This window comes from Rhinichthys klamathensis, unplaced genomic scaffold (genome assembly GCF_029890125.1).
Source record: "Rhinichthys klamathensis goyatoka isolate OS25496 unplaced genomic scaffold, OSU_Roscu_1.1 h1tg000272l_1, whole genome shotgun sequence".
NCBI classification, from domain to species: Eukaryota; Metazoa; Chordata; class Actinopteri; order Cypriniformes; family Leuciscidae; genus Rhinichthys; species Rhinichthys klamathensis.
The window spans coordinates 157,667-168,048 of NW_026606792.1; the positions used below are offsets into that span (position 1 = coordinate 157,667).

Here is a 10,382-nt window from a genome sequence, read left to right on the forward strand (position 1 = left end):
ATCATTAGATAAACGTATATTGTAAACAATTGTCCAGTACTATTGCTAACATATCCATTTACCATATTCATTTTAGCCTGTGCAATCAAATGCAGATGTCCTTGATGTAAGTTATGCATTTTAACTATTGTTTTTATCTTATTTTTTACATTTCAAATATACTTGTCAAGTCAGGAACATTAATCATAGCATCGTTATTTGAACATGACTGTGGTAGATAAACAATAGTTCACCTAAAATTGATATATCTCATCATTTACTCACCTTTGTGTTTTCTCATGTTTGTGTGACTTATTTTCCTCAGCATAACAGCAAAATATGTTCTACATCCAATGCTTCTCTGTCTGCTAGTAAAGTAAGTACTTTGTTTTTGCCTTGCCAAAATACATGGTGCAGTTACGAGTAATTGCTTTGTTAATTCTTAATAAAGTGTGTAAAGGTTTGTAGTTAAGCACTTCCTTCTTTTCTTTATAGTTTACCAGCAACAGTCTGTCTGTAATAACATTGTTGACTTTCATTTTGGTTTTATTTCAATTTTATTTTTTTAGTGTTCCAGTGATGCTAATTATGTAAGTACTTTTTGCTGAGGATTTAGGTGTGTACATAAAGATTTGTTAAGCATTTCTGCAATGGGTGAAATGGCTAAATAAAAACTTAAAAAGAGATTTACAATATACATTATTTTCAAATTAAATCTTTTAAAACTTGTTTATGTGATCACAACCACAGGTGGAGTTAGCACATGGCACGGGCATAACAATCCTACAGCATCAATGGACTTCTGCTCTGCAGGCCCAAACAGCCACTTCAATGGTCCGTGTTCTTTTAATGGCCGCCTTCCCACTAGAGGTTCTGATCCAGAGCAATTTGAAAGGTAGACCGTTTCAAAGGCCAAGTCAAATTCTTAGATATTAATCTGAGTAGTTTAAAAAAGGCATCTACATCTTACTTGCCCATAAAAATATCTTTCAAATTCAGCATACCTGTAGTTATTTTTCTTTACTTCCACTGTTGAGGTGAACAAAAATATTTGGAGATCTAAAACTAGTCAGAAGACAATTGTGCATGCCCTCTGTATCCTATTCAAATGTTCATGTATCATGTATTGTCTTTTGTAGGGGGAAAGAGTAAAACTGACGGTAGTACAGAGAGAAGAAGTGCCCTTGACAAGGAAACCATGGGAGCCATATTTGGTAAATCAAGACTTGCAGTGCGTCCAAAATCACATACTGTTTGAGTAGATACATTTGTATTTGAATTTACATCGCAACCATTAAAAAAGTATGTTCTATATGAATGAATTTCGGACATTACTAAATCAACCATGTTGTTGCTGTCACGTGACTTACCAGTGTAATTTACGTAGCTTCACTGCCAGTCATAAATCCCCTCCCGTAGCCTCATGGGATAGTAAAGTGTCCATCGTATGCACACTTCAGAATCTCTGCATAAGTAGTAGGTCATGAGGATACTTTTTGCCTACTATTTTAAAAATACTATGAATTCGGACATACTTCTCTGTTGGCGTATTGTTTTTCATATACTATATAGTAGAGAAGTATTTGATTTCGGACGCAGAGTTGGTGAAAGGAAAATTTACTAGAAAATTTCAGTTAAAGGGTTAGTTCGCCCAAAAATTGTAATCATTTCTGTAAGACTTTCGTTCATCTTCGAAACAGAAATTAATATCTTTTTGATATAAAATCTGAGATATTTCTGTCCCTCCTTTGACAGCTGCGCAACTACCACTATGACGCTTCAAAAAGTTCCTAAAGAGATCGTAAAACTAATCCATATGAATTGAGCGGATGTCAGTAGTTTTATTTAATGCATCTGTGTGGCAAAAAATGGAATTTAAAAAATTCAAGTGTTACATTTATACAATATAAATAAAAACCAAGAAAACAGAAAAAAAGTTTTCTGAAACAAAAATCCAAAAGTGAAGTGAGCCACTGCCTATGTTAATGACGGCCGGGTGTCCACTGGCACTGGCGCGCTTCACGCGGAGCAGAGCGAGCACTTTCAATTCATTTATATGGAAGTTGAGCTTCTTCAACTTCCATATAAATGAATTGAAAGTGCTCGCTCTGCTCCGCGTGAAGCGCGCCAGTGCCAGTGGACACCCGGCCGTCATTAACATAGGCAGTGGCAAAATACGCAGCAATGGAGGGACAGAAATCTCTCAAATGTTATTAAAATATCTTCAGTTGTGTTTAGAAGATGAACGAGAGTCTCAACAGGGTTAGAAGTAATGAGTGTGAGTAGTTATTGACAGAATTTTCATTTTTGGGTGCATGAACTAAATATATATCTGTGATTTTTGTCTCTTACAGTGGCAGTCAAGAAGAGATTTCCCAATGTATCCAGAGGAGCTTTGGGTATTGCAGTGAATTCCAAGCTGGGGGAACTGAGACTGCTTGAAAAAAAAAAAAGCTAATTTATTCAGATGTGTGATATGTTCACATTTTGGACAGCAAATAAAGATTTTATTCAAATGTTACATTGTGAATGTATTTTCTTGGACTGAAATATATGCAGGGCAAAATATATGTTTTTAAAAAATACAAGGTATATTAAAAAAATGTATTTGTAGGAAATATATTTATGTAAATATATTCTGAAATATATTTTAGCAAATATATTTTTTGGCCATTTTTTGTATATTTTGAAATATATTTTAAAATATATTTTAAAATATATTTTTTTCCCGTATGGGTTCAAACTAAAATTAAGACATTTATTACACTATTTGAGAAATGAACGCCTATTTACGGCCTTAAAATTCTGAAAAGTGAATTTAAGACATTAAGGACAGACGGCGACCCTACAATTGACGGAAATCCGTCGTAGCGACGGAGAACTTTAATCCCTGTAAAAATGTATTTCTGGGTTATTTAGCTTGTTTGATGTACACCTTGTCACATAGCAGCTTTTAGACATTGTTTTGTTTTTTGTTATAAGTCATAAATGACAAGGAGGCAGCCTCTCGCAATGCAAAGTCAATGGAGACGGTGTATTGTTTTCCCCCCCGGTGTGGGCGTGGCCTAAATACGCACTGTCACTGCGCGATTTAGCTAACATGAATGAAACCCCCTACTGCGCGATCTAGCTGTTATGCGTATACGTTTTGTAGCATAGTGAGTGTAAACAAAAAAACAGAAGAATAGCATTGTCTCGTTACTGTTAACTCTACGACCAACCATGCAACAACCAAGAAGCTCCGTGTGGGACTCATTAAAAAAAATTAACAATCAAGTTGAGTGTAATTTATGCCAAGCAAAGCTGGCATACCACCAATCTACAACAACGATGCATAGCCACCTGAGATCAAAGCACCCGGCAGCAGCTTCATCCTCCTCAGGCAGCACGCAGCAGTCAATGGCTAGTTTCTTGAGTAGACGTAAGTTGGATGCTAAGCACAGTGAGCAGATCACTGTGCTAATTACTAAGATGATAGCTAAGGATATGCTCCCCGTCAGCGTTGTTGAAGAAGAAGGTTTCCGGGAGCTAATGAAATTCATTGAGCCTGAATACACCATTCCAACAAGAAAGACAATCACAACCAGAGTAGAAAAATTGCATGGTGAAAGCGTAACTGATCTGCGCGGCCGTTTAGCGAGTGCACGTACAGTGTCATTGACCACGGATTCGTGGACGGCACTGACAACTGAATCGTATGTTACGATCACTTCCCATTCCATGCTAAACTGGGAGATGCAGAGTGCCGTTCTGCAGACCAAAGCCATGCCAGAGCGACACACGGCTGAAAAAACAAGCCTAGATAATGTAGCCTAGTAGCCTACTGACGCTAACAATTTGTGCTGTTTAGGCTCGCGCAGCCTCTCGATTAAACAAATAGGCCTAACTGCAGCTCACACAAACAAACTCAGTTAGCAGCACACTGCGGTTAAATTTTTTTAAATGTGCAAGTTAGTTTTTATAACGTTATTTATAACATGAAGCAACACCACGACCAAGTGCTGAATATCACTGATTTCGACAGTTCAATAAGTAATTCATATTAGCCTAAGTCACTTACATTTTAGATGCAATATTGACTTTTTGTTCTATTTTAGCAGTGAAAATAATTCCAATCCAAACAAAGATCCCAGCAGAAACCGAACGCATCTCAGTCAACCGTGTTTTCATTACTAAATGATTCAGTGTTTTAAACGAATCGGTTGAGTCAAAGATTCAATGACCCATTCATGAACGACTACTTTTTTCTTGATGAATCAGCTGTTTGAACAAATCGTTTGAACAAATGACTCAATGACTCGCTTAATAACACCGCTTATCACTTACCGCCATCTACTGGCGGTTTAGTTTCATGTTTAAAAGTGTCATTCTTTTCAACTTTTCTTATTTGTATATTTAAAAAAAAAAAGATTTAAAACAATCTCATAACATTATTTAATGTATATTATTTAGTCTAAATGATTTAATTTGATTGGTAACAGTCCTGTAGTGTCTTATTCTAATTTAATTTATTGATCAAATAGGCCTAAAGAATTTAAAATGAAAGAGGAATCATTAAAATATATAATTATATATTTAATAAAATTAGGGAAAATGTCCTTTATAAAAGTAAAAATATCACAAATATGCAGATTTAAATATGTCAAAGCTGATTGAACTCTGATGTGAATAGGCCTACTGATTTATAATAAATTATATTCAACACAATTGTCGCAATGTCAAGCCCTGACACGTTTTATTTATTTATGAATTCATTGTTCATTAGTCAATTATCTTTTATATTTCTATTCTATTCTAACATTTAGATTTGATGGCCGAGTGCGGGCGCGGGCGGTTGCGGGAGAATCAAACGATTCGTGGGACTCCTATCTAAACAAAACATCCAAAAACAAATAAATTGTTATTCATCTATTGCACAAAAGCAATAAGAACAACTAAACAAAATAACGATTTACAGTCGCAATTAGGTAGAGTTTCTATTTATAACGTGTTTTTGCAGCGCTGTGCAATGTAGCCAATCACAGACATATGTGTTGATTTCTAAAACGCAATGGCCAATCAGATGCGTTTCAGGTAAAATCCACTCACCGCTCAAAACTTTGGAGTTTTTGTTCAGTGATGAATTCTGCATGCTGGCAAATCCTTTGATTATACCAAACAAAGTGTTGACATTATGAAAGATTCATTGTGGAGTCAGCTTCATTGATAATAAAAGAGCTTTGTGAGATCGCGATGATCGAGATGTGGGACGTGACGTAGAGTTGATGAAGGGAGACAGGCTCGTCCAGGGCGGGCACTAGTGACTCACAGGGCGGGCCAGGCCCCCCAATGCCCCCCCATGGCGCCGGGTCTGGTAATCCTACTTCTGATATTCTCCTTTATCTGACTATTGCCTGATTGACGACGCTTTGGATTCCGATTCTAACTTGTTGACCTGAGACTTTGTTAATAAATGTGTAAATATATCTTGTATAATTAAATTAAATTCTTACCAGATTAAGGGATGTAGGGGGTTTGACGCCAATTTATTTGTATCTCTTTTTCCCCTTGTTTATGGTTAAGGGAGTTAGGTAAGTTAAACTGTATTTTTGTTTTCTTTATTTTTTGTTTGAGGTCATTTAGGTTCTAAAAAGAAGATTGTTTTGTTTGTTATTTTGGCCTTGTCTGCCCCTAACGCTAAACCCTTCATGGTAAATAAAGCTCATATTATGTCATCTCTCTGGTACTGTGACCCCTAGCGGTCGTAACAGCGTGTTCTGAATATGTTCTGCTCTGGCTGATGAATAATATGGGCATATAGCCCAAGCCAGAAAGTCTTTGGACCTGGAATGAAACAAAGTAATTAACACATTTCCAATACATTATGTTACTACATAAACGGCAGTCCATCTACTATTTAAAGACCCAATCTGGCAAAACAATATTTTTAACGCTTTCAACAAGTGTTGACCATGTGATTAAAGACATATTATAAAATTAATACTCAAACAAATATTCATTCATGAGGATTTCTTAAATTGCAATTGTCAGTGCTCGATTTTGTTTGAAAATAATGAATCAGGTGTTGTGACAGTAATGAAGATGGCGTCCACTCCACACTGACTTTGAACGATGACTTGTCGCCGACACAAGAATCTTGAGTTAAAATCAGAAACAGAGGGTAGTTTACTTGGTGTATATATAGATACTACTTGATTCAAAGTTCACCCCTATCCCTAGTCCCTGCCATCGGTTACACAAGTATTTTAAGATAAGTGTAGTCTGGAATATTGCCTGCTTATGTTATGTACATACACCAATGTATTTTCAAGATTTTTTTCACATACATATTGTGTATGGAGAGCTTTTTGGCAAACTGTTTATCAGAGCAACTTGCATGTGATGTACATTTATCACTTGAGCGGCATGTGTGATGTGTGCAGCAAAAGCAATTTAATAGGGATGTACTGTTGTGGCAAACATTCTTTTAAACATAATCACTGCATAAGAGACACTTGGAATCAAATTTATAAAAGAGAAGTATTATCTTGCAAGAATAGGCCCAGTCTCCACACAGAAGTTATCCTGTGGAGTGAGTGAGACACCAGACAGGAAGCAATGGGCAGCCTTCATTGCAAGGTCTTCAGCGGGCTTCTCTTGCCTGCCTTCCACAGATAAGAGACCCATGCTTACGTACGTTTCTGTTTATCTTAGTTATCACTTAAGACCACCACCAAAATGTCAGTACGGGAACTTTTAATTCCGTACATCCCAAAGCGTGATCTCCGCTCCTCTGAAGCTGGTCTTCACTAACTCGTTTATGATCTATGGGTTATAGGGCTTTCTCTTTGTTTGCCCCAAAGCTAATTGGGGCAAACAAAGTGTTTGGCCGTGATTGCTCTTGTCTGCTCGATTGCTCTTGTCTGCCTCGCTGCCTGCTGTGAGTTTGTTTGCGTCGTGGCTGTCTAAGCCTCGTATTAGCTTCGTATTTCCTTCTGTTTTTCCGTATTTCTTTCTTTTATTCTATTCCGAACCATAATTTAACTCATTATTACAACTCGGCTGTTGGCCAGACGCGCCTCAAGCCATTATACGGCTTGAACCGCAAACACGGTTGAAACATTTGGTTGTTGGTTGTAGAGCGAGACACTGCTTCACTGCTGCTCGGCCCTACGATCGATTGCCAGACGCGTTCTTTACACTCACTTACAAACGTGGCCAGACGCGTCTCAAGCCATTATACGGCTGGAACCGCAAACACGGTTGGAGCATTTGGTTGTTGGTTGTAGAGCGAGACACTGCTTCACTGCTGCTCAGCCCTACGATCGATTGCCAGACGCGTTCTTTACACTCACTTACAAACGAACATTTTCCCGTCTATCGTGCGTCTACATTACACCCGTACCACTAAAAAGACGGATTATACCCAAGACTTGAGTCATAAATTAGTATAAATATTAATAGCATCACTGGTTGCATCATTGCTAACTTACTGTCCATCTGTTAAAATGGCGAATATATCAGATGTATGTTATCTACCTCTTGGTGCAGATGAGAATAAATCTGATTTGCTCGCGGTGCAGTCTGAATTAGAGGCTGTAGAAAAACAGATCCGTGACCTTCTAGAGAGACAAGCTGAGCTGAGAGACCGGCGTTTAGCTCTTGAAACATCACGCGCTGATGCACACGGAACAGTGATTAACGTTAGTAACCCGCTGACGCTGACCACATCTACTCCGTGCGTTTCTCAGCATTGGCCCCGAGTGTCCAGGTCACGATCAGCAATGGTTTCATTCACCCCGGCTCCAACTCACCACCACGAAGCCTGGGTAGTTCCGCAGAAGCCGCGTGCCAGGACAAGAATCTTTTCGCCCCTCCTGGTTTTCGAGATCTCCACCCAGAACCGCTTCTCCCCTCTTCGTGAAACGGAACGCGATGCTGTGATCATCGGCGATTCCACGGTCCGACACTTCCACGCTATGTTAGGTAAAAGTAAGGTGCACACTCATTGCTTTCCTGGTGCTCGTGTTCTCGATATCACTGCGCGGGTAACTGAGATCTTGAACGGTGACGTTTTGGGAGCGTTTTGGGAATCTGTTTTGGGAGCGACCAAGGTTCTTCCGCACTGATGGCTTACACCCAAGTAGAATCGGGACAGATCTTCTGTCGGATAACATCTCCAAGATGTTAAATACCGTTTGACTAGTAACCAAAAATCCAAATCACAGTCTCTACTGCACCAATTTAATTGATATTAATACTAGTGTAGAACATTGCATAGAAACTGTGTCTATTCCTCGTTTACTGAGATCAAATAATAAATCTACCGCGGGATCAAAAAAAAATCTAATTGTTATTAAAACAAAAAATCTCGCTATTAGTGAACAAAAACAATTTCTAAAGCTAGGTCTTCTAAACATTAGATCGCTCACACCTAAGGCGGTTATTGTAAATGAAATGGTCACAGATAATAATTTCGATGTTCTGTGCCTTACTGAAACCTGGCTTAAACGAAATGATTATTTCGGTCTAAATGAGTCTACTCCGCCAGGATACTATTACAAGCATGAGCCCCGTCTGATCGGTCGTGGCGGCGGTGTTGCAACAATCTACAGAGATATCCTTAATGTTACTCAGAAAACTCGTCATAGGTTTAATTCGTTTGAAGTACTTGTGCTAAATGTCACGCTCTTAGATGTAAGAAAAAAATCCCTATTATCTCTAGCATTGGCTACCGTATATAGACCTCCAGGGCCTTACACCGATTTCCCTAAAAGAGTTTGCAGACTTTCTATCAGATCTATTGGTCAACGTCGATAAAGCATTAATTGTTGGAGATTTTAACATACACGTAGATAACACAAATGATGCGTTAGGGGCTGCGTTCACAGATTTATTAAACTCCTTCGGGGTCAAGCAAAACGTCACCGGACCAACTCATCGTCTTAATCATACACTCGATTTAATTACATCATATGGAACCGATCCAACCGATATAGATATCATTCCACAAAGTGATGATGTCACGGACCATTACATGGTAACTTGCATATTACGCACTTCCGTAATATGTCATGCTGCGCCACGTTATCGACCAGGTAGAACAATTCTTCCATCCACCATAGATCATTTCTCAAATAGCTTACCTGATCTGACTCAGCTGCTGCCTGAACCCAAACAAACAGATGAACTAGACGAATTAACTAGCACTATGAGCTCCATTCTCTCTAGAACATTGGATATTGTTGCACCCATTAGATTAAAAAAGGTCAGAGAAAAAAGTATAGCACCATGGTACAATAATACTACGTATGTTTTAAAGAGAGAAACCCGTAATTTAGAGCGTAAATGGAAAAAAACTAATTTAGAGGTCTTTAGAATCACGTGGAAAGACAGTGTGTCACGTTATAAAAAGGCCCTTAAAACGGCCAGGGCTGAGCACCTCAGCAAACTAATAGAAAACAACCGAAATAATCCAAGGTTTTTATTTAATACCGTGGCTAGACTAACAAATAAACAGACGTCGTCTGAACAAAATACCTCGTTACAGTTTAGTAGTAATGATTTCATGAACTTCTTCACCGAGAAAATTGAAAGCATCAGAATCACAATCGTAAACGCTCAATCCTTGCTCGCGCCTTATAATTCAGCCGCAATTATCACCCCGCAAGAACAATTACAATGGTTTACAACCATAGAACAAAAAGAGTTAAATAAACTTATACCAACCATACGTCCTATACCAACTAAACTATTGAAAGAAGTGTTACTTATAGTGGAAGAGCCTCTTCTTAATATTATTAACTCATCTTTATCTTTAGGTCATGTTCCAAGAACGTTCAAGCTGGCAGTTAAGAAACCACAATTAGATCCAAATAACCTAGCAAACTACAGACCCATCTCAAATCTTACATTTATGTCTAAAATATTAGAAAAAGTTGTGTCCGCTCAACTCGGCTCTTTCTTGCAAGAAAACGACATCTATGAAAAGTTTCAGTCTGGATTCAGGCCACATCATAGCACTGAAACTGCGCTTGTTAGAATCACAAAGGATTTACTTTTAGCTTTTGGACCAAGGCTGTATCTCAGTTCTAGTTTTACTTGATCTTAGTGCTGCGTTCGATACTATAGATCACACAATACTCTTAGATCGACTACAAAATTACATTGGTGTTCAAGGACAAGCATTATGCTGGTTCAGGTCATACTTATCTGACCGCTACCATTTCGTCTACTTAAATGGAGAAAAATCGATCATAACTTCGGCAAACTATGGAGTGCCGCAGGGATCTGTGTTAGGCCCTTTATTATTCTCAATATATATGCTGCCACTTGGTAATATTCTAAGGCAGTGGTTCCCAAACCTGTCCTGGCGACCCACCAACACTGCATGTTTTCTTTGTCTCCCTAATCAAACACACCTG

The 10,382-nt window shown here is 38.4% G+C and overlaps 1 long non-coding RNA gene across 1 annotated transcript; it reads left to right on the forward strand.

The window, feature by feature from the left end:
- The first annotated feature begins 735 nt into the window (after nt 1-735).
- On the forward strand, nt 736-2,420 carry LOC130102443 (uncharacterized). The gene is made up of 3 exons (XR_008809217.1): nt 736-874; nt 1,119-1,193; nt 2,334-2,420. It is a non-coding gene; the product is annotated as an uncharacterized LOC130102443 (long non-coding RNA).
- Nucleotides 2,421-10,382: the final 7,962 nt, after the last annotated feature.